Genomic DNA, 22,270 nt, shown 5'->3' with positions numbered 1-22,270 from the left:
CTCTTTTGCATTCTTTGGGGCCTTCGCGTCAGCGAGCTGGTGGCAGCCAGTAAGAGGGCCGCTGATTCCGGTCTGCGGTTCAAAGACATGGTCTTCCAGGACGGGCTCGTCCTTTGTAAGATCCGCCATTCTAAGACTGATCAGTTAGACAGAGGCTGGTGGGTGTCCCTGAAGGCTCAGCCAGAGGGAGAAGTCTGCACCGTGCGACTGGCCGGGGCGTATATGCCTCAGAGTCCGGTAGGGGTAGTACAGTTTTTTGCGCATGCTGATGCACCGCCATTGACGCGCTTTCAGTTTACTGCGGTATTTAAGCATTGTGTGGCTGCGTTGAGCATGGGGGTCGCCGATTATGGGACGAATTTGTTCCATATTGAGGCGGCCACCAGCGCAGCTGCGGCAGGACTTCCGGTGGCAGCCATCCAGGAGCTGGGCCACTGGAAGTCCTCCGCATATAAGTCATATATACGTTTAGATAAGGTTTAGCACGCGCCTGTTGAGTGGACCCAAAAACTTTGTTTACACTCGGTTTTGGAACGGACAGCGTTTCAGAATCGAGGGTGTGAAGGGAATTTTTTAATTTTTCCTCTGATAGTAGTCTGATTCACAATTGGCTTCCCCCTCAAGTCCACTGGAGGTTTTTTAAGGTTTTCACGTTTACTTGTGTCCTTTGTGTACTAATTCAAGTTGTGTATTGTATATGTCCTAACCTTAAGTTGTGCTATCTTACAGTTTAAGTTTACAATACTAACCCCTTCTTTCAGCCCCTTCCCCTCCCTCAATGACTCATGAAACTGTCTGGTTTGTCGGGCACTAAGCATCAGTTAGCTGCCAGGGCCCCCGTAGCATTAGTGGCAAGGGCGGTTTATTGGTTTGGTGTCAGGGGGGCTTCACTGGGACGGTCTGTTAACCCTGTTGTTCGCTAAGGAACACAGATGGGGCCACCCAGATGTACTGTATTGGTTGTCCACCTTGGTCTGATCTTAAGGTTAGAGGCAGATTTTAAGACATTGGTCGGTCGCTGGCATGAGTTGCGAATTGTATGGTCCGACATTGTGCCTCGCTTGCATTGGAGGGGTTGTTGGGATCTGGCTGCCTTGGAAAAGATTAACTTTAACGGTTTCCATAGCGGTCACGTCATTTGGCGGCATTGCCGTTCGGCACCATCTTTAGTCCGCAAGTCCCCCTACTACTATAGGAAAGACGGTGTCCATTTGTCAGACGAGGGCATGACGGTCTTTCTCCAAGACCTGTTCCATTGTTTAGGACAGGGTTTTTTTGTTGAGTTTAGCATAGGTCTGTTGTTATGGTTGGCGGGTGGCGGTTCTGCAGTAGTTACCTATAGTGGTCATTTTGAACCTAGCTGTTGCGGGAAGGCACTCTCGACCAGCATTAAATTTTGAGGTACAGGTGGTCCTGCCACCGAGGGGGGACGTTGGCCACTTCCTGGAAGTGTCATCTCCATGCCATAGGAGGGGCGGTAAGACCGTCACAGTGCGGGCTGTGCCTTAAATTCAATGGAGGCTTTTCATCGCCCTGGTTATAAGTTGGGGCATTGTAGTCGCTGCCATTACTAACATTTTTGACCTGAGCTGGTCTCCAAGCGCTTTCCTGGCCATTCCTTTTAATAGGGTCATACCACGTTAATTAATATCGTTGACCTTTTAACTTATGCAGTTGTTGTCCGTGTGATTTTTTTTAGAATAAGAATGTCTATGTGATTTATTTCTAGGGGTAATTTAGAGTTAAGTTAAGGTACATGTCAATCATGATAATTCAATAGGCACCTTAAAGACTTCAAGCTGTCATTGATGTTAAAGGGTAATACACGGTATTAAGAACTGGGGTATGTAAACCTTTGTGTCATTTGGGTAGTTTCTGTTGTCATTATGATTTAAAAAGAGTAAACACAGTTGTTTGACAATAACTGGCTTTATCCAACCACTGACCATGAGTGAAAAAAAGTTTGTGAGTTATCATTCATATTCTCTGACAAATGGCCAGAAAAAGCACAAATTTTGCTAGGGTATGTAAACTTATGAGCACAACTGTATATACCTAATCTTGCTGAACTGACTTTTGTATGTATGTCTATGTATGTATGTATGTATGTATTGTGAGATCTTGGCTCCAAGACAGGTAGGCTTTAAAAAAAATAGGTTGCAGCAAGACAGGGTTTTATTAATAAGCAAATTAACAGGAGGCTAACCAGCAGCACATTAAGGGCCTTATTCTGGTTCGGTCGGTGCAACGTATGTATGGTCCGTTTCACCGTACCTTTCCCTTTACGCGGACGGTGAGCCTAAGTTCGCCCACAAAACATACGCATACGGACAGGCACAAACACCGACAATGGGGAGTGGCGTACACTTGAGCGTACGCCACCGTATACGGACGGGTTTCCTCTTAGACACCATTAACTGGCGTACAACAGAGCGTACACCACCGTATACGGACGGGTCTCATCCGTTTTCACACCGATATCTTCCGTATATTGGAGCGTACGCCACAGTGCATGGACGGGTCTCGCCTTTTTTTAATGGAAAACTCAGCGTGTGTCACCGATCATGAGAGTGAGCGTATGTCCGTGCAGGGTGGCATACCCTTCACATATATGGCACTGCAAATCTTCCTTTTTAACTATAATTAAGACGTTTAATTAATTATTCTAATTGTTATTCAATAATTGTTTTCTATTAACTCAATTGTCTACCTTAATAAACACCCTAATAAAACAACATTTTAACCCTCATTACATGTATATTTATTATGTTCTAATGTTGCATTTTAATCACTATCTATGTGTCCCCACATTGGTTTTACTTTTAAATAAAGGGTACTCTTTACCTATCACGGCGCCCACGATCTCCATCGCGGGCGTCGTGGGTAAAGAAATCGCGGTGATCGCGGGCATCGCGGCCAGTACATTAACGGCCGCGACGCGATGCCCGCGATCACCGCGATTTCCCATAGGGTTCAATGTTAAATTTAGTGCTGCCCGCGATTTTACATTCAATGCTTCAATGGCCGCGATTTGGCCATAGGAATCAATGTTAAATGGGCTACAGAGCCCAAATAGGCACAATTAACACTTAAATGTCCCCCCAAATTTGTAACGCCACCCCACGATCCACGCCAACCCGAAGCGTGGCGAGCGCAGCGAGCCCGCGAGGGGCGGCGGTACGCGTCCTCCGACCTTTTCATACCCCCACTATCCACGTCGGCGTGGAGTTGAGCATAGAATAGTGTGGTGAGCGCAGCGAGCCACCGAGCCCGAAGCGTGGCGAGCGCAGCGAGCCCCGCGAGGGGACGCGGATACCTTCACAGGTAAACGTGGCCCTACGCGGGCTTCACAGGTCTCCACGTCCGCTCGCCACACTATTCTATTCTCAACTCCACGCCGACGTGGATAGTGGGGGTATGAAAAGGTCGGAGGACGCGTCACGCCGCCCCTCGCGGGCTCGCTGCGCTCGCCACGCTTCGGGTTGGCGTGGATCGTGGGGTGGCGTTACAAATTTGGGGGGACATTTAAGTGTTAATTGTGCCTATTTGGGCTCTGTAGCCCATTTAACATTGATTCCTATAGCCAAATCGCGGCCATTGAAGCATTGAATGTAAAATCGCGGGCAGCACTAAATTTAACATTGAACCCTATGGGAAATCGCGGTGATCGCGGGCATCGCGTCGCGGCCGTTAATGTACTGGTCGCGATGCCCGCGATCACCGCGATGGGCGCCCAACTAAGTAAAGAGTACCAAATAAAGTTATGTTGGTGTTACAGTGAAAAAGTTGACACATTTAGACTTCTGTGAAGTAAGTGTCCTGCTTTTTAAAGTATACAAAAACACTTACTTAGATGGTTATAAAATAACTACCTTGACATATATAAGCAGGTCTTAGAATGAATCTTACCTAAAATTAAAACAACCTTTACATGTAGAGAAGTGTAGAAAGTTATGCTTCCAATGTGTTTGAGGGCTGTGTGTGGCTTGCAGGTAGTGAAATCATGGTTTTCACTTAATAGGCTGCAGCATTGCTTATTACATTCAGGTGTAGTAATCAGCGTTAAGTAGCAGACCCAGGCGTCCGCTCTCATGCGGTATCTCTAGGGGTGGTCTGGAGCTATCTTTGGCGTCAGCCTGTTTTTGTCCCAAAATGCACGGTGCGTTCGTCGATCGAGCGGTTGTAGCACCGTACATTTTTGGTGCACGCCCCCGTGTACGCCCATGTTTACGCCCAGTTTTCCACATTATTTCGGCCGCTCACATAAAAACGCACCCATGCCGCCCACAATGACCGTACTCTTGCGGACAGGTTTTTTCGCACGGAGAGACCCGTCCGTGAGCGGTGTGAGGTCGCCACACTTGCGCATTGCGAAAGCTACGCATGCGCAGATGAAAAAAAACCCTGATCGGCCCGTTTACGGTCCCACCATAGCGAGCAGAATACGGCCCTAAGTCCAAAACAAAACCAGCTTTTCTTCAGCAGCAACAGGTAAACTTATTTCCATTCAATTTAAACACAAAGGGTGACATTTAATAGAATGAGAGTTTTTCGCAATTTTTAAAATCACACCATATCGCCGCACATCGCACTCCCCCCCCCCCCCCCCCCGCATTTTTCCCTTGTAATCCGCATATTTAAGGAAATGCGAATTTGCGGGGGAAAATTTCGATATGGTGCGATTTGTGGCGATTTTAAGTCATGGAAATGTGCGCATTTTCAGTCATGAAAATGTGCACATTTCTAAACTTGCGATTTTTGGTAAAACAAAAAAAAAACAACGCGAAAAAACCGGCATGAGGTCCCCCCTCCTAAGCATAACCAGCCCCGGGCTCAAAGAGCCGGACCTGGTTTCATAAAATCACGGGGCAAAACAAATAGGGTTCCCCTGGATTTTATAAAACCAGCACCAGGCTCAAGGGCCGGTCCTGGTTCCCAAAATACGGGGGACAAAATGACTAGGGCCGATGATTCTTTTGGCTGCCCAGCGGCCAATCAGGAGCCGAGTTTGGCGGCCTATAGAATCATTCCATTAAATATGCGTTTCCCAGGTATCCCAGGATTGACAGTATTTTAAGTTTGAATCCTGGTACTGAAAACATGTGTGAACTTTGATATCTAATCAGACTTTGCCTAGGCAAAAACCCTAGCCTTAATCCATTCAAGAACCCTGCTTGAAAAAAAAGTAGGAGGCAGGGCAAACCTGAACGATGTGGTATGAAATTACTTACACTCGCACCACTTCTGATTTCCAAATACGGTAATAGTGCACTGAAGTCACATACATGATTTTGAGCATGAACCATAGTCGGAATCACAGACCTGGGAGTACTCAATTTTCTCAGCAATGTGGTTTCAACAGCCACACCATTAAATGCAGATTAGTATGAATAAACAAACAAACCATGTTGAAGAAGGTCCTCCCTGAAGGCAGTGGCCAAGTGTTGTATATGAGAAGAAGCCACATATCTGAATATCATGCACTTTGAGGCCAGTCCGGAGCTATAAGGATGACTGTGGTGTGTCCTCGGGTTTTGCGCTTGAGGACTCTAGGTAGAAACGCAAACCGCACGAATAGGTAGATGATCTGAAACAACCAAGGCGTCATTAAGGCATCTACAGCCTCTGGGTCCCGAGTTCTAGAGGAGTACCGAGTGAACTGATGGTTCTGTTTGGATGCCATGAGGACTATTTGAGGCTTGTCCCAATGAAAGGGCTGACTTCTGTAAAATCTATATGGTGTTATACCGGGTGCCGGACGGGGTCCCGACAGGCATTTACCAGACGCCGGTATCCCGACTGTCAAAACACCGACAGCTGGGTTCCCGATGGCTGCCTTCTATTTTCCCTCATGGGGGTCCACGACCCCCATAGAGGGAGAATAGAAAAGGTGGCTCGCTACAACCGCAGCGTGGCGAGTGCAGCGAGCCCGCAAGGGGCTTAGTTGCGCTCACCATGCTGTCTGGGTCCGGCCAGTCAGGATCCCGACGTTGGGCTAATGACTGTCGGGATCCCGACTGTCGGACCCCTGTAACACACCCGTTATACCCCACAGTATCATTTGCCAGAAGTGTCTTTTTCAAGACATTGAGCAATAAACATTTTGCCTTTAAGACAACTACATCTGTATATAATGACCAACAGAATAGTGCAACACACTATTCCAATATCCAGCTGTTCTGGATTTAGCCCAGTAGGAGAAATGTTTTTAAACCTTAACATCATAAAGTGGAGGGTAATAAAGAGTGATACACCAACCAATCAGCTCCTAACTATGTTGTTTAAACTATGTCCTAACTATGTTGTTACTGGGTGTTTAAAAAATGACAGTTAGTTAGGACCGATTGGCTGGGACTTTATCATTCTTTATTACCATCTACTTTATCACTTGTTAAAGCTGAATACATTTGGCCCAATGTGAATTAGCAGACACCAAATAGGAGGTACTGCAGCAGCATGTCCACACATATCCAGAAGCTGTTCCTTTACTTTAAAATTTGGTTTATACAAAAATAAATGTAAAGGATGTAGGAACCTGGTGGTGGTGACTGCAGCATTACTTGCAGTTGTAACTAAATGTAAGAGGGAATCCCATAATAGTCCAAATCCAGTGGAGAAAAAAAAAATACTTGGATTGCCTAGTGGAGGTAGGCACAGGTTTACTAAGCTAAATTTGGTCATCCTTGTAATATTTCTGCAAGGGAACACATCAACCAGATTCCGCTACATCAAAATGGCCACCTCGTAGTCTCTTCGGGATCACCTGCCACGAACAGGCCTTTTGGCTATGATCTACCTAATTTTACCTGACAAATTGAGCAAGTACTCAATATACAAAAGAGAGAAAATCACTGCATATTGAGCAGAAACTCTTCTCTATTTTTGTATAAACCAAATTTTAAAGTAAAGAGAACAGGTTGTAAATCAGATATTAAATTCTCAATGAGACTATGAAGAAGTTGCGCACGTGGAGAGCCTGAGGTAAAATGACATGCTCAAAACCTTCAAAAGAAACATAGCTCCATGTCTCACTTGGGTGGAACAGACTCAATGTGGTATCTGTATTACCTCATGACCCAATGTGGTATCTGTATTACCTTATGACAAGAGCAAAGAAATCCCCTAACACGGACTCACCGGCAGTCAGGATTCCACTCACATGCAGTCATTACCCCGACGGCTATTCTCCCTCATGGGGGTCCACGACCCCCATAGAAGGAGAATAAAATAGGTGGTGAGTGTAGCAAGCCACTATGCGGCGTGGGGCAGGCAGCGGAGTCCCTGGAGTGGCTGAGAACTAAGTAGCGATATTTGCTGGGGGGTGGCTCGGGAAACGCTGCTGTATTTGAAAACACTGTCCGGACACTGATTGGCTGAATTCAGCCAATCAGCGTCCGCCCAGTGTTTTCAAATACAGCAGCGCTCCCGCACCGCCGACCAGCATATAGCTCTACTTAGTTCCTGGCTGCACAGACCCCACTGACTTACTGCCCAGCACTGCAGGGACCCTGCTACCTGCCCCGCACGGATGCCACTTCCCAGCCGCTGCTGTACAGACCCCACTGCTGCACATAGGTGTGTGAGAGCGGTGCTTCACCGCTCTCACACACCTACTGATCGGAGCAACACATCGTGGGTGCTAAAAAGCACCTGCCATGTGCCACTGAAGGGTCCGATCCGACAGATTGATTCTGTAAAGTCCAACCCGATGATCACGGGACCGCGAATCAGGTTGGATGAGGTTTTAAACACATCCAATTGCACGTCCAGATCTGTCTGGATCTGGCGAAATCGTCCCAAATCAGACAAATGTATGGGCCTCTTAAGTACTGCAAGTACTGTATTAGCTGGTCCAAAAGATATATATTATAGAGCGCTACACACACAACCAATTGATTCATCTACAATTTATTATAAAAAATATATGGTTTTAATAAATCATAAAAAATATGACATATAAAACAATTTGAAAAGTGATATATATATATATGAGATAATAGGGGTGGTTACAGCGCTTATTAGCCTTTTGTATGTGGGGCAGCTTAACTGAGTGGTCCGTGCTCAAAATAGTATAAATCAGAGGTTTTTAGTTAAGCGCTCTCCTCTGTATGTGTAAATGAGTGACACAATGCTGATGGTGTGAAATCAAAAAATGTCTTTTATTTCTATAGTTGCAAATACATGTACATATGAAGTAAGGGTGAACCTTGAATGAGCCCCGTGGGGGAATTGGGGTGCCAGCAGGCCCCTTTCTACCATAAGCCTAGCAGGCTTATGTCTCATACAGGTGGGGGTGATGTGGAAGCTGCTGGTGATAAGCCCTTGCGGGTGTAAGGGGTCAGCAGAACCCTTTAACCATAAACCAGCAGGCTTATGTCTTATGCGAGCAGATGGGAATGAGAAAGGGGTTGTGAGTGGGGCAAATGGGGGGGAGTACAGTCCAGAGCAAACAGCAGCAAAGGGGGGGCTGGAGGCAAAGTCACTTGATGGTTGTATGGGTTGTGCTGGGTGGCGGCGTCCCGCTCCCAGGATTCTTACCCCAGTGATGCTCTTGCAGAGTGGTGCGCAGCGGTGCTGTGCTGAAGTCCCGGGCTGTGGGTGCCACTCCGAGGTGAGGGATGCTGACCCGGCTGGCTTGAGAAGTGTGTAGCCGCTCCGATGGAAGTGCGGCCTGCTCGGACGCTACTTCCGGGTTGTCGCGATGACGCAATGTCGCGATGACGTCACCGGGGACCGAGCGCTCGACTCCGGCTGGAGGAGAATGCGTGCCTGTGCAGTAGATGCTGCAGTAGATGCTGTGGGTTGATGCTTGAAGTGTCCAACGCGTTTCAGCCACTGGGGCCTTTATCAAGGATGGTGCAGATGAGGGTGAAGCTTGATTTATGCTGGAGGGGCGTGTCTGTGGACGCAATCATTGGGATTTGATTGGTCTGGGTTGTGGGTCTCTAATTGGCTGTGATGTGGTGTCAATCAAAAAGGGCTGTGCTCTGTGTGTGTGGGACGGAGGGCTGTTAACCCTATGAGGGCTGGGTGTCAGTTGTTATGCGGTGGGTAGTGTAGATGAGGGGTGATGTCTGGCTTAATAGTAATGGACATGGGAGAAGTATCAATTTTAATGTGTTAAATGGTGGTTGCAGGGTATAAATAATTTATGAAAAACACAGTGTCTGTTAGTAGCATTATATGATGGGGTCAGGATCATAGGGTTTAACCCAAGTGGCTGTTATGGAAATCAATGTTGAGTCCTTTTGGGTTCAGTGTCTTAATGGTATAAATCCAGAAAAGCTCTCGTTTGTTGAGAGTGTCTATATGATTTCCCCCTCTCCAATTTTTAAGGGGGGTTTCTATTCCCATGAAGAATAGATCCTTGGGGTCGCTGTTGTGATGGTTTTTGTAATGTAGGGATACACTGTGATTTTCATATCCTATGCGGATGTTCCTGATGTGTTCATATATGCGCTGTTTGAGTGTGCGAGTGGTCCTTCCTATGTACTCTAGACCACAGGGGCATCTCAAAAGATATATCACCCCTGTGTGTTCACATGATGTCTGTTGTGCAATTTTGAATGTTTTACCTGTTGTTGTGGATGTCCAAGCCTGGACTTTCTTAGTGGATTTGTTAGACATGTTTTTGCAGCCAGTGCATCTTCCACAGTAGTGGAAGCCTGTGGTGTGGTCAATGGTTGTCTGTGTCAAAGTCTTGGGTTTAATGTGGTTGTGTACCAGTCTTTGTCTGATGTCCGGGGCTTTTCGGTAGGTGATTTTTGGTTTGTCAGGTATTGATGGTGTGAGGTCAGGGTCCTGTTGTAAAATGTGCCAGTGTTTTCTTAGTATGTTGTGGAATTGTTTAGCTGATTGGTTATAGGTGGTTATATATATATATATGTAAATAAGAAAAAGCATACTGTTACATAAACATTTAATGCTAAGTTAGCTATAGAATATAAGCAAACAACTTTTTGCAGCCACTGAGTGTCACTTTGTTTCAAAGCATATATATATATATATATATATATATATATATATATATATATATATATATATATATATATATATATATATATATTATTTGGTGCTGGACAAACAGCGTCACTCCACAGGATTTTTCAAATAAACAATGTGTTTAATAAAACCGATGATTTGGGGCCATAAACGGAACCACTTCTTCAAGGTTTATACACCTTGAAGAAGGGGTTCCGTTTATGGCCCAAAACGTCGGTTTTATTAAACACATTGTTTATTTGAAAGATCCTGTGGAGTGCCGCTGTTTGTCCAGCACGAATACTACATCATAGTTCCAGGGGGCACCTAGGTCATCGCTCATTTTCGGGTCGAGTGCTGGTCTGACAGCTATATATATGTAAAGAAAAGGAGTTTCAGAGAGCGCTTCAGAATATAAGACAATTTAAAATAATTGATATTTAATAAAATATACAGATATATAAAAAACCTGTAATCAGGTAATATGGTACTTGTTTCCTAGCACGGCCACAATCGTGGGGATCGTGTACCTTTAAGTTAAGGTACACGATCCCCACGATGGACCCGATTTCCTTTGAAATCAGGTCCATTTCGCCGGCAAAAGTACAAAATCGGGGGCATCGCGTCGGTCGGGACCATTAACATTGGTCCCGACGCGATGCCCCCGATTTTGCCATAGGCTTCAATGTTAAAATAATTTTTAACATTGAAATCGTGAGGATCCCGTCGGTCTTGTGCCATTATAATGGCACAAGATGAGATGGACTTGATTAAGTACATCTCACATTGAAAAAATTGTGAAAAATGTGAAATGGGCCAATATGACCCATTTCACAATATAGATGGCCCCGTCGTCACCCCACGATAGACGCCAACCCGAAGCGTGGCGAGCGCAGCGAGCCCGCGAGGGGCGGCGGTGCGCGTCCTCTGACCTTTTCATTCCCCTACTATCCACGTCGGCGTGGAGTTGAGAATATATAGTGTGGCGAGCGCAGCGAGCCACCGAGCCCGAAGCGTGGCGAGCGCAGCGTGCCCCGCGAGGGGACGCGTATACCTGTGAAGTTATACGCGTCCGCTCGCCACGCTTCGGGCTCGGTGGCTCGCTGCGCTCGCCACACTATATATTCTCAACTCCACGCCGACGTGGATAGTAGGGGAATGAAAAGGTCGGAGGACACGCACCGCTGCGCTCGCCACGCTTCGGGTTGGCGTCTACCGTGGGGTGGAGTTTACGTCGTAAAATTTGGGGGTCTAGGGAATATTTTAACATTGAATCCAATGTAAAATCGGGTCCTAGGGACCTAATTTACATTTGATTTAATCAAAAAATCGGGTCGGTCGCATCGCATGCGACCAAATCGCATGCGATGCGATCGACGCGATTTTTCCGACACGACCACCCCGATGTAAATCGGTGTGGCCGTGCTAGGAAACAAGTACAGGTAATATACAGATACATGTGATGAACAATGAATACAGCTCTTATTAGTTGTTCAGTTCATATGATGACAGGGCCCAACGCGTTTCGTCATAATCATGACTTCATCTGAGGGCGAGAAATGAAATCGGATATCACTATGGTTGTCCTATACCGTGGTATCCACAGATGAACAATTCTAGATAATATTCGGGAATATCCCAATCACTCGAGACAGAAAAAGTTTTTCTCAAAGTCAATGAGGTTGTTTTTAGGGACTTTTGTTGGAAGAGAATTTCCACAATAATGGGCTCAGAAGCAGTAGCATGCATACACTGTGGTGAACTCCAGCTGCATGCTACTGCTTCTGAGCCCATTATTGTGGAAATTCTCTTCCAACAAAAGTCCCTAAAAACAACCTAATTGACTTTGAGAAAAACTTTTTCTGTCTCGAGTGATTGGGATATTCCCGAATATTATCTAGAATTGTTCATCTGTGGATACCACGGTATAGGACAACCATAGTGATATCCGATTTCATTTCTCGCCCCTGATAATGTCATGATTATGACGAAACGCGTTGGGCCCTGTCATCATATGAACTGAAAAACTAATAAGAGCTTTATTCATTGTTCATCACATGTATCTGTATATTACCTGATTACAGGTTTTTTATATATCTGTATATTTTATTAAATATCAATTATTTTAAATTGTCTTATATTCTGAAGGGCTCTCTGAAATTCCATTTCTTTACATACCTATCTTTCGGGTCCTGTCTAACAGAGGACCCCTCAGAGGAGCTGCTCGTACACTCTGAGCGCAGGAAGGGGATCCCCCCATTGCTTAATATATATATATATATATCAGAAATATCAGCAGCGGCACTCGGTAAATAAAGTCAGTCATGGCGTTGTGTCGACTGACTTTATTTACCGAGTGCCGCTGCTGATATTTCTGATATTCATTAGCCTGCCTGCGCATGCTGTGGAGGGCACCGGGACAGTTATTTGTATTATGCAGTGAGTGCCGGAGCTATTACAAATGCTATATATATATATATATATATATATATATATATATATATATATATATATATATATATATATAGACTTTTTGTATGCCGGGCACAGCTTCCCTTCAATCGTTGCTTAGTCGGGTGCCAGTGTCAAATGGGTATGTAGACTTCTTGGGATGGACACAGCACTCCAGACACGTAGATCTTCAAACGTATAAAGTTTTATTTAAAATGGCAACGTTTCAATGCGAATGCATTATCGTCAGGAGCCTGACGATAATGCATTCGCATTGAAACGTTGCCATTTTGAATAAAACTTTATACGTTTGAAGATCTACGTGTCTGGAGTGCTGTGTCCATCCCAAGAAGTCTATATATATATACTGTATATATATATATATATATATATATATATATATATATATATATATATAGTCACTGGCGCATACACAGGCAGCGGCACTCCGTGGGCTTTTTCAAATGGTGCTTTTATTTCCGTGGGCTTTTTCAAATGGTGCTTTTATTTCCCGACGTTTCGGGGTATGAGAACCCCGTTTTCAAGGTAAATAAAGAACAGGTATACACAGTGGCGTAACTATCGCCCCGCAGCCCCCGCGGTGGCGGGGAGGCGCTTGGAAGGTAAGGGCGCCGGGGGGCTGCGGGGTTATTGTTACCGTTCCGCTGCGTCTGCCACGGGATCTTTTGCCGGCTCTCCGTCTCCCTGCTCTCCCTGCTCCGTCTGCAATAAAAAAGGTAAAACACAGAAAATGGCTGCCCCCTTAATGCAGACCGTTTTTGAGGATGCTAGAGGAGGCGGAGGCCTCCTCTAGCATCCTTAAAAACGGTCTGCTGTACGGGGGCAGCCATTTTCTGAGTGATGTTTTTTATCACAGCAGGAGCCGGGAGAGCAGGGAGACGGAGAGCCGCAGCGCAGACTGATTCGCCGGCTGAAGGTCCCTGGGCAGACGCAGCGGCACTACGTGCAGGGGGTAAGGGGGTTGGGGGGGTCGACCTGGCGGGGGGCGCGCAAAAGGGTTGTTGCGGGGGGGAGATTTTTTCATAGTTACGCCACTGGGTATACAATATAATATCCTACCTTAAATATACCGGCTGGAAGGATGTGCTGGGCGTCCCGTTCGTGGCGTCGCTGCGGCTGCTTCCGGGTTGCCGGGTTCCGGTGACCTGTGCACTGACGTGCAGGCTTTGGTTGTCTAGCAACCAGTATCAACAATGCCGGGCTCTCACCGTCTGTGCCGCAGTTACAGCCTCGGAGGGGACTGTTGGAATATAATATAACAAAAACATGTCAAACCAAGTGCATGACTATATTATACTAACCAACATTTCCTGTGAAAGTTAAGACACATGTGTGTGTTATTTTGCACATGTGATTGTGCTGTGAACAAATATACAGATAAAAAATACAAATAGAAGAGATGTTAAAAATGGAGTTAACAGTGGCTAACAATGGGTATCAAACTGAAGTTGCTATGAACCATCAGGGACATGGCTATGTCGGTTACCTCTTTTACTTTTAACGCAAAGTGGGGAACAATTGGTTGTTATAGATATGTTTCCCTAAGCCTTCCCTATCGTGTCTCTGTGGTTATAACCTAGCCCAGTGCCCAGAATACTTGCTGTATACGATGAAGATATGTTATAAGAATATATTAAATGATAGTCTGTCATTTAATCCATCAGGTTTGTTGGTCGTGTTAAAAACTAGCAAACCTGATGGATTAAATGACAGACTATCATTTAATATATTCTTATAACTTCATATATTTATATATTCATTTAATATATTCTTATATCTTCATCGTATACAGCAAGTATTCTGGGCACTGGGCTAGGTTATAACCACAGAGACACGATAGGGAAGGCTTAGGGAAACATATCTATAACAACCAATTGTTCCCCACTTTGCGTTAAAAGTAAAAGAGGTAACCGACATAGCCATGTCCCTGATGGTTCATAGCAACTTCAGTTTGATACCCATTGTTAGCCACTGTTAACTCCATTTTTAACATCTCTTCTATTTGTATTTTTTATCTGTATATTTGTTCACAGCACAATCACATGTGCAATAACACACACATGTGTCTTAACTTTCACAGGAAATGTTTGTTAGTATAATGCCCCTTTCCCACTGCAGCTCAAAAACGGTAAATTGCCGATTTTTCAGTGCAAAATACAGTTTAAGGCTGCAGTGGGAAAGTGCCAGAGTTGAAATACCGTTTAAAGTTAAATGGTATTTCAACCCGTTTTAAAAGCAGAGTCCTACACGCTAAAATAACGTTTTTGAGGCAGTGGGAATGCCTCTTAAACGTTATTTAGTGATAACAACAGGCTACAATTCAGTGATAGGCTGTTGACTGTGTTCTGACCCTCCCCACAACCAGGAAGTTTGTGGGGAGAAGATTGTAGAAGAGTGCACACGTTTTTGGAGCATTGCTGGTGATATTTAATTAATCAAACAGCAGAATGTAAGGAGCTGCAAGACCCTCTCACATGCTGAATCAATCAGCATTACAGCAGAAACAATGACAAAATCCACAGAGACATGTGCTCTGCTAGCCATGGTGATTGTAGGGATGGCCATCGACCATCGATGATTTGAAATCATCGATGGTTCATGGCCAATGTCGAATACTTTAGCCATCGATGAGGGAGAACCAGATGGTTTCCCTCCATCGATGAGACAGCAAAACGATGTTTTGCTGTTTTTTTTTTAAGTGCCGGGACACGGAGCATAGCTCCGCCCCCGACACCTGCGAAGCCCCGCCCCCGTGTTTTGATTGGCCCACAGGCCAATCAAACAAACATAATGGATGACCATCGATATGCAAAAATATTGATGGTCAACCATAGCATAGTTTAGCACTATCGATGGCCAGTTGCAGAATTGCCATCGATGGCAACCATCGATGACAATGGCAACGATGGCCATCCCTAGGTGATTGCTGCACTAATCTGTCCTGGCCCCTCCCCCTCCTTTTATACTGTGAAAACATCATAGGTAGGTGCCTTTTTAACCCTGAAAAGCCCATTTAAAATGACAGGCACTCATTTCTGCTGTAAAAACGTTTTGAACAGCTTAAACGTTTTACCTGCAATGGGAATGGTACTTAAATGGTATTTAAAACGGTAATCTGCTGCAGTGGGAATGCTAATACCGTTTTAAATACCATTTAAGATTACCAGTACTTTAAACGGGTCTGCAGTGGGAAAGCAGCATCATATAGTCATGCACTTGGTTTTACATGTTTTTGTTATTGTATTCCCACAGTCCCCTCCGAGGCTGTAACTGCGGCACAGACGGCGAGAGCCCGGCATTGTTGATACTGGTTGCTAGACAACCAAAGCCTGCACGTCAGTGCACAGGTCACCGGAACCCGGCAACCCGGAAGCAGCCGCAGCGACGCCACGAACGGGACGCCCAGCACATCCTTCCAGCCTGTCTATTTAAGGTAGAATCTTACATTGTATACCTGTTCTTTATTCACCTTGAAACCGGGGTTCTCATACCCCGAAACGTCGGGAAATAAAAGCACCATTTGAAAAAGCTTTTAAACAGTGCCGCTGCCTGTGTATGCGCCAGTGACTACATGTTCCCCCAGAGGGCACCCGGGTAGCTGTTTTTCCCTCCACAAAGTGCCAGACTGACTGCATGTTATATATATATATATATATATCCAATAAGGTAGAGCGCACTCACCAGACTTTCTCCAGAAAACTTGTTTAAAATCACAAAGCTTTATTGGTCCATTTTAAAAGTGGTCGACGTTTCGGGTCCACAGCTGACCCTTTTTCAAGACACTGCAACCAGTTGTACCACCAAGACAGCATAAAAACACTTGTCGCCCTGAGCCTGCTAAATACCCACAGACAGCCTCCCACAACTTGTTACTAGCCAATCGCAATGTTAGTTAACAATTTAATACATCTGTGTTAGCGCGCGTTACCTGACAAGCGGGAGTTACTGCTCAGTCTGACACGCCAGACCCGGCGTGCGTTCCACGACTTCCGGAAGTGATGTCGTCACTATCCGGCATTGTTTGCGTTCCAGCGCTTCTAAAACATAGTGGAAGCTACTTCCGCATTTGCGGTTCACATGTATTCCACTTGCGCTATATTACAAATGATGAATAGGCTTACAAAAACATGGATAAAGAGTTCATTTCGTTGAGCCCTTTTGGTGCTACCGTATCTAAATGTTGGATCCAGAAGGCTTCTTTTTTTAACAGCATTAGGCCCCGGTCACCTCCACGCATAGGGGGTGCAATCCAATCGATGATCATATAACGGAGACATGACACTTGGTGTTTCGCAGACAGAAAATGGGCTGCAACCGGCTTGTCAGTGTGGCCTGTTTCGAGAGCCAATTTAATTGTAGAACGGTGTTGTGTCATTCTCTCTCGTAGGGTTCGGATAGTCTTCCCTATATACATAAGGCCACACGGACAAATTAAATAGTAGATGATATGGTCCATCAGACAATGCAACTTATGTCTTAAAAATATTTTTCTGCCACTGTGCGGATGACAGAAATAGGAGCCCACCACAAGTGCCCGGCAGGTGATACATCCAAGACACTTGTAGCAGCCATTCCTCCTTGACAACCATTGGGTATCTACTGGTGTAGAATGTTTAATAGAAGTGCGGTACAGTTCATCTTTCAAGTTTTTGTAAGCCTATTCATCATTTGTAATATTAAGCACCTATCATGGTTCCTAATATGCTGATTTTTTGATATACAATGTTTTTTCATTTTTCCAAAAAAATTTCACATTTCACTGATGCGCCTCTGGCGGTGGGACTTGCACCTGACAGGGTTAATTTTTTTTCCTATCCTGAGGGGTGACATTTCCCACTGTTTCAGACTGTTTTAATCGTTTGTTTTTTATGTACATACACACTGGTCTCCTGGGCTGGCTCTCTGCTTCACAGCTCCCTCCTGCATAACGTTCCCCAAAGCTAATATAAATACGTATAGACAGGTCGTTGACCTGATAGCGCAAGTGGAATACATGTGAACCGCAAATGCGGAAGTAGCTTCCACTATGTTTTAGAAGCGCTGGAACGCAAACAATGCCGGATAGTGACGACATCACTTCCGGAAGTCGTGGAACGCACGCCGGGTCTGGCGTGTCAGACTGAGCAGTAACTCCCGCTTGTCAGGTAACGCGCGCTAACACAGATGTATTAAATTGTTAACTAACATTGCGATTGGCTAGTAACAAGTTGTGGGAGGCTGTCTGTGGGTATTTAGCAGGCTCAGGGCGACAAGTGTTTTTATGCTGTCTTGGTGGTACAACTGGTTGCAGTGTCTTGAAAAAGGGTCAGCTGTGGACCCGAAACGTCGACCACTTTTAAAATGGACCAATAAAGCTTTGTGATTTTAAACAAGTTTTCTGGAGAAAGTCTGGTGAGTGCGCTCTACCTTATTGGATACATGTGGCTAATACTTCTAAAGTATGACACCTGAGTTCATGGACACCCCAGCATTTATTGAAGGAATTTTGTGAGTGCTTATTTCCCCACTTGGATATATATATATATATATATATATATATATATATATATATATATATATATATAGTGTTAATAGGGCAACTTGATACTTTTAGCCACAGTCTTTGTGGATAATGGAATGTTTTTATAATATTTGTGACACAAGCAAAAGGAGGGTTGGTACTTATGTAATATCTGGGCTCCCGTTTTTCTTATGAGACCGCGTCCCCTCACCACGCTTCGGGCACGGTGGCTCGCTGCGCTCGCCACACTGTATAAAATCAACTCTATGCATAGTTGGATAGTAGGGGTATGAAAAAATGGGGTGCTTTTAACATGGGAGCCCAGATAATACATAAGTACCGGAGGGTTAATAGTTACCACTTGATAAAGCAGCCATTGATTTTGGTAGGCTGAGAAACGCGTTGAGACCACACCCCCAACCTGACTACTGAGCTGAGATTGAGTGGAGCGTGGACCCTCCACACAATCTTGTTTTCAAAATCAGACGCGGGAGCAAGCCGCGCACCATGCCAGGATGATCACAAGCTTAAAACGACTTTTCTAAACCCTAGCCGACAGCAGCTCTAAAATTGGGACACTGTATGGAGTAACATCTCCCCCACAAAAGGACCATGGGGCTTATGCCAATTAGCGACGACAGCAGGAGACGGCTGTGCCGACAGTGGAGGTGCACAAATTCCCACTGGCCACAACCACCATACTACACAGAGACGATAACAGATCGGGTACCCCTGGCTCCATTGTGAGAAAAGGAGCCAATAAGCCAACCCGCACACCACATATAGAACGGAGCTTACATAGCATGTTGTGCACCACGGAAACACCTGCAGATGCACTACTCCGTGACCCGGGTCCAGGGCTGATACGGTGGTAACTATTAACCCTCCTTTTGCTTGTGTCACAAATATTATAAAAACATTCCATTATCTGCAAAGACTGTGACTAAAAGTATCAAGTTGCCCTATTAACACACATATATATATATATATATATATCCTTTGAAACAAAGGGCCTTATTCTGATCGGTGCGGACTTTTCCGAATTCTTTCGGATGGCGTTTTTTAGCCGTCTGCGCAAGCGTGGAGAACGCTACGCGCATGTGCCACGCATGGTCTCCGTACTTGTTCTCACTAATACTGTACAGAAATGTGCACCGCAATCACTCGGCCAATATGGGTGTGTTATGGGCGTCATGCGGAATGACACAGGGGCGTAGTTTCAAAGTGGGCTAAACTGGGCGGAAACATGGGCGGACACGGGGGAGTACACACATTTTGGTAGGCGTGCATTCGGACAGCACGCCGAATGCACGCGAGCAAAAAGGGAAGAAATGTGCGGTGTCCAACAGGTTACTCTTGCTTTGCGGACACCACTCGGTCATGCGCTAGGCAATCGGAACGCATAATCAGGACGGACGCACCTCAACCAATGTCACCTGAACACAATACAATCACATACTTTACCCATTACTTGTTAATTACACGCTTCTCACTGCTACAATTGGAAGCATTGCAGCTTAAAGGGAACATTACATGCTGCACTTGTCACACACTTTTACACTGCAAATAATCAACACAGCTTAATATTATTAATACTAATACACATGGCACTTCTGCATGTATCAATTAATACAGACATTTGTGGGGCTCAAATAACATTTATTAAAGACACTTTGGTAAAAATGTAAAAAACAACACAAAACAAATGGGACCATAACAGGCCAAAAAATAAATAATATAGAAGAAATAGCCACAGCAGAATCATTAGGAACACATCAGGTGGCTTCACAACAAAAGTACAGCACCGACACTTCAAGTACAGCACACAGTAATGCTAGCAGAAACAGGGCAACAGGGGAACCAAACATGACATTTGAACCGCGGGCAAATGTGGTGACCCTGGGCACGGATGTTGACACAGGATGCTGACACACACAGCTCAATGGAAGATTTGGGAAGACATAACGGTGGAGATTAATGGGGACACAAGTTCATTTGCGAGCACGTTTGCCCCTGGCAGGCTCCTTGCCACGTGCAGCAGGTCTTCGGCCTCGTCCACGGCCAGAGTCAGATGGTGCCTCATGTGGAGCACATGCTGGTGAGGGGGTGGATCTTCTTCCCCCTCTGGCAGCAGGGAGTGATGGTGTTGGTAATGCACCCGAAGCGGGTGACATTAGGGCCCTATTGCTGGTAACTAGCTCCACCATAAGTTCATTATGGCGGAGGAGGAGGTCATTTTGCCGCAGGGCTTGATCAGCCAGCACCTGCAGGCTAGCAGCAATAGCTTGATGGCTGGTACTCATAGCTTGCTGGCTGGCACTCATAGCCTGCAGGCTCTCAGCAATAATCTGCTGGCTGGTGGTCAAAACCTGCAGCACCTCCTCGGCCCTACGCACCCGCTCGAATGCAGACTCTCCCTGCTGCACAATACTATCCAGCACACGGCCCCACATGGACAATTCAGCCGCGGACAATCCCGGCGGCTGCTGCACGGGCCTGCTACTGGGGCCAGGTGGCACAGACTCCACGGCCTCCTCAAGAGAATCTGGACCAAGCGGTGGGGATGCTGTTGAACGAGAAATTACCTATTACCACACATTCCGTGCCAAATGTTAAACATCTACTTATGGCCTGGCAAATAATTACCTTCAAGCGTAGAAGCCATCACTTCCGCTGGGGACTCGCTGTCTATAGTGCTCACCCCCCGGATCTCCTCCACTGCTATACAGCACTGGGCCATCTCTTCCAGGGGGGTGAGCTCCAGCTTAGATGGCATGGGGCCAGCCCCAGAGGTTTGGCTGTGTTCCCACCGCTGGGTCAATTTCTTCTTGAGGTTGCCTTTGAAGTCGTGCCACCTGCAATCAAAGTGTACATATTAATACATGTAACTACTCATGTTTGCTGTAGCACCCATTGCAATCTGAAACATAATACAACATGTGACTACTGACACCAAACTTACATTATATTCATTTTTCAAACCAACCCTTACAAGATACAAAAACAGTCACCCTCCAATAACTATCAATTCTATGTAATGGCCAACATGTCTGTGCCTCCAAGCAACGTGAACACCCATTGACCAACTCCATCTAATATTGAATGTTAACATTACTGGACTTGTCCTACTCAAATGTAACACACATGTACTTGCCTCTTCTTAACGTGCTCCGTCTGACGAACTTGTGGAGCCACTGCATTAATCTCCGCCGTTATCTCCTCCCAGATCTTCCATCTCCTTGTGTGTGTCAACTTCACCGCTGGGCACTCAATTAAATCACGTGCCCGGGTCACCAGGATGTCAAGCTCCCGCGGTTCATATGCCATGTTTCTTGTGGTTGGTTCCTTTGTTGCCCCACTGCGGCCACGGGCACGGGCACTGCCACTGCCACGGCCACCGGTTGCTGTACCTGAAGTGCTGGCCTGGCTACTATGTTGGGAAGCCACCTGCTGTGTTCCCAATGATTCTGCTGATGCTGAGGATGGCCCTGCTGCTGATTGGCCTGATGTGGATGGGCCATCTGTGGGCTCTGGGTTGAGGGGCACATAGGTGGTGTTGGCTTCCATGCGGGACAAGAGATTCTGCACCACCTGGTCTTCCTCTGACTCTGAGCCTGGCATGTTTGCAACAACTGTTTGCCTTTCTAGGACAACTTTAAATACTATATCTGTAATTGGCGTTAATCAGCTGCAACCTGCGTTCCGTACGGCCGCGTCCCGTACGCAAGCATCAACCGTGCGGCGCATACGTCCCGCCCCTTGGTGTTGAAAAATATTTCACAAAAACATGGCAAACTTAGTAAGTCTGATTTATTTGCTAAATGCAGATTCCAACACCAATGACCAAATACAACTGAGGTCAGACATGCAATGTATATTTGAATGTACTTCTGTACTGTGCACTTGTTTGCTAGGTAGTACAACTGACACTACTCATTCCATATGTCAATCCAGTCCACCACTTAGCCACAAGTAATCAGTGCTAGCATCCAAATCACATGTGAAAGCACTCCACATTCAGGTTAGATGCTAGCTACTTTTCATTCCACCTCTGTAGTAGGGGCCAGTAGAAGGTAAGTGTACACATGGCAGCATGTGGAGTTAGGTGTAAGTGTCTAGAGATGCACACTATTTCACCAGTTGCTTAGACCCATGTTTGGTGAATGTTATAGATTAGATATAATGTGTTTCCATCTTATTTTACACTGTTTAGGATGGGTGTGCGATGCAATGGGTTAGCCGTCTGTTCGGGCGCATACACGCTGTTAGTGTACAAATGAACAATAAAGTTAATACCAAATATCACTCTGATCAACC

General features: G+C 45.6%; 1 protein-coding gene across 1 annotated transcript in view; it reads right to left on the bottom strand.

Annotated features, from left to right (window-relative positions):
* SHISA4 (shisa family member 4) overlaps positions 1-22,270 on the bottom strand; it is a 64,908-nt gene that overhangs the window by 21,616 nt on the left and 21,022 nt on the right. The gene's annotated exons all lie outside the window — the stretch shown is intronic.

This window comes from Crinia signifera, chromosome 2 (genome assembly GCF_055691185.1).
Source record: "Crinia signifera chromosome 2, ASM5569118v1, whole genome shotgun sequence".
NCBI lineage: Eukaryota > Metazoa > Chordata > Amphibia > Anura > Myobatrachidae > Crinia > Crinia signifera.
This window is presented reverse-complemented; position numbering and strand designations above follow the sequence as displayed.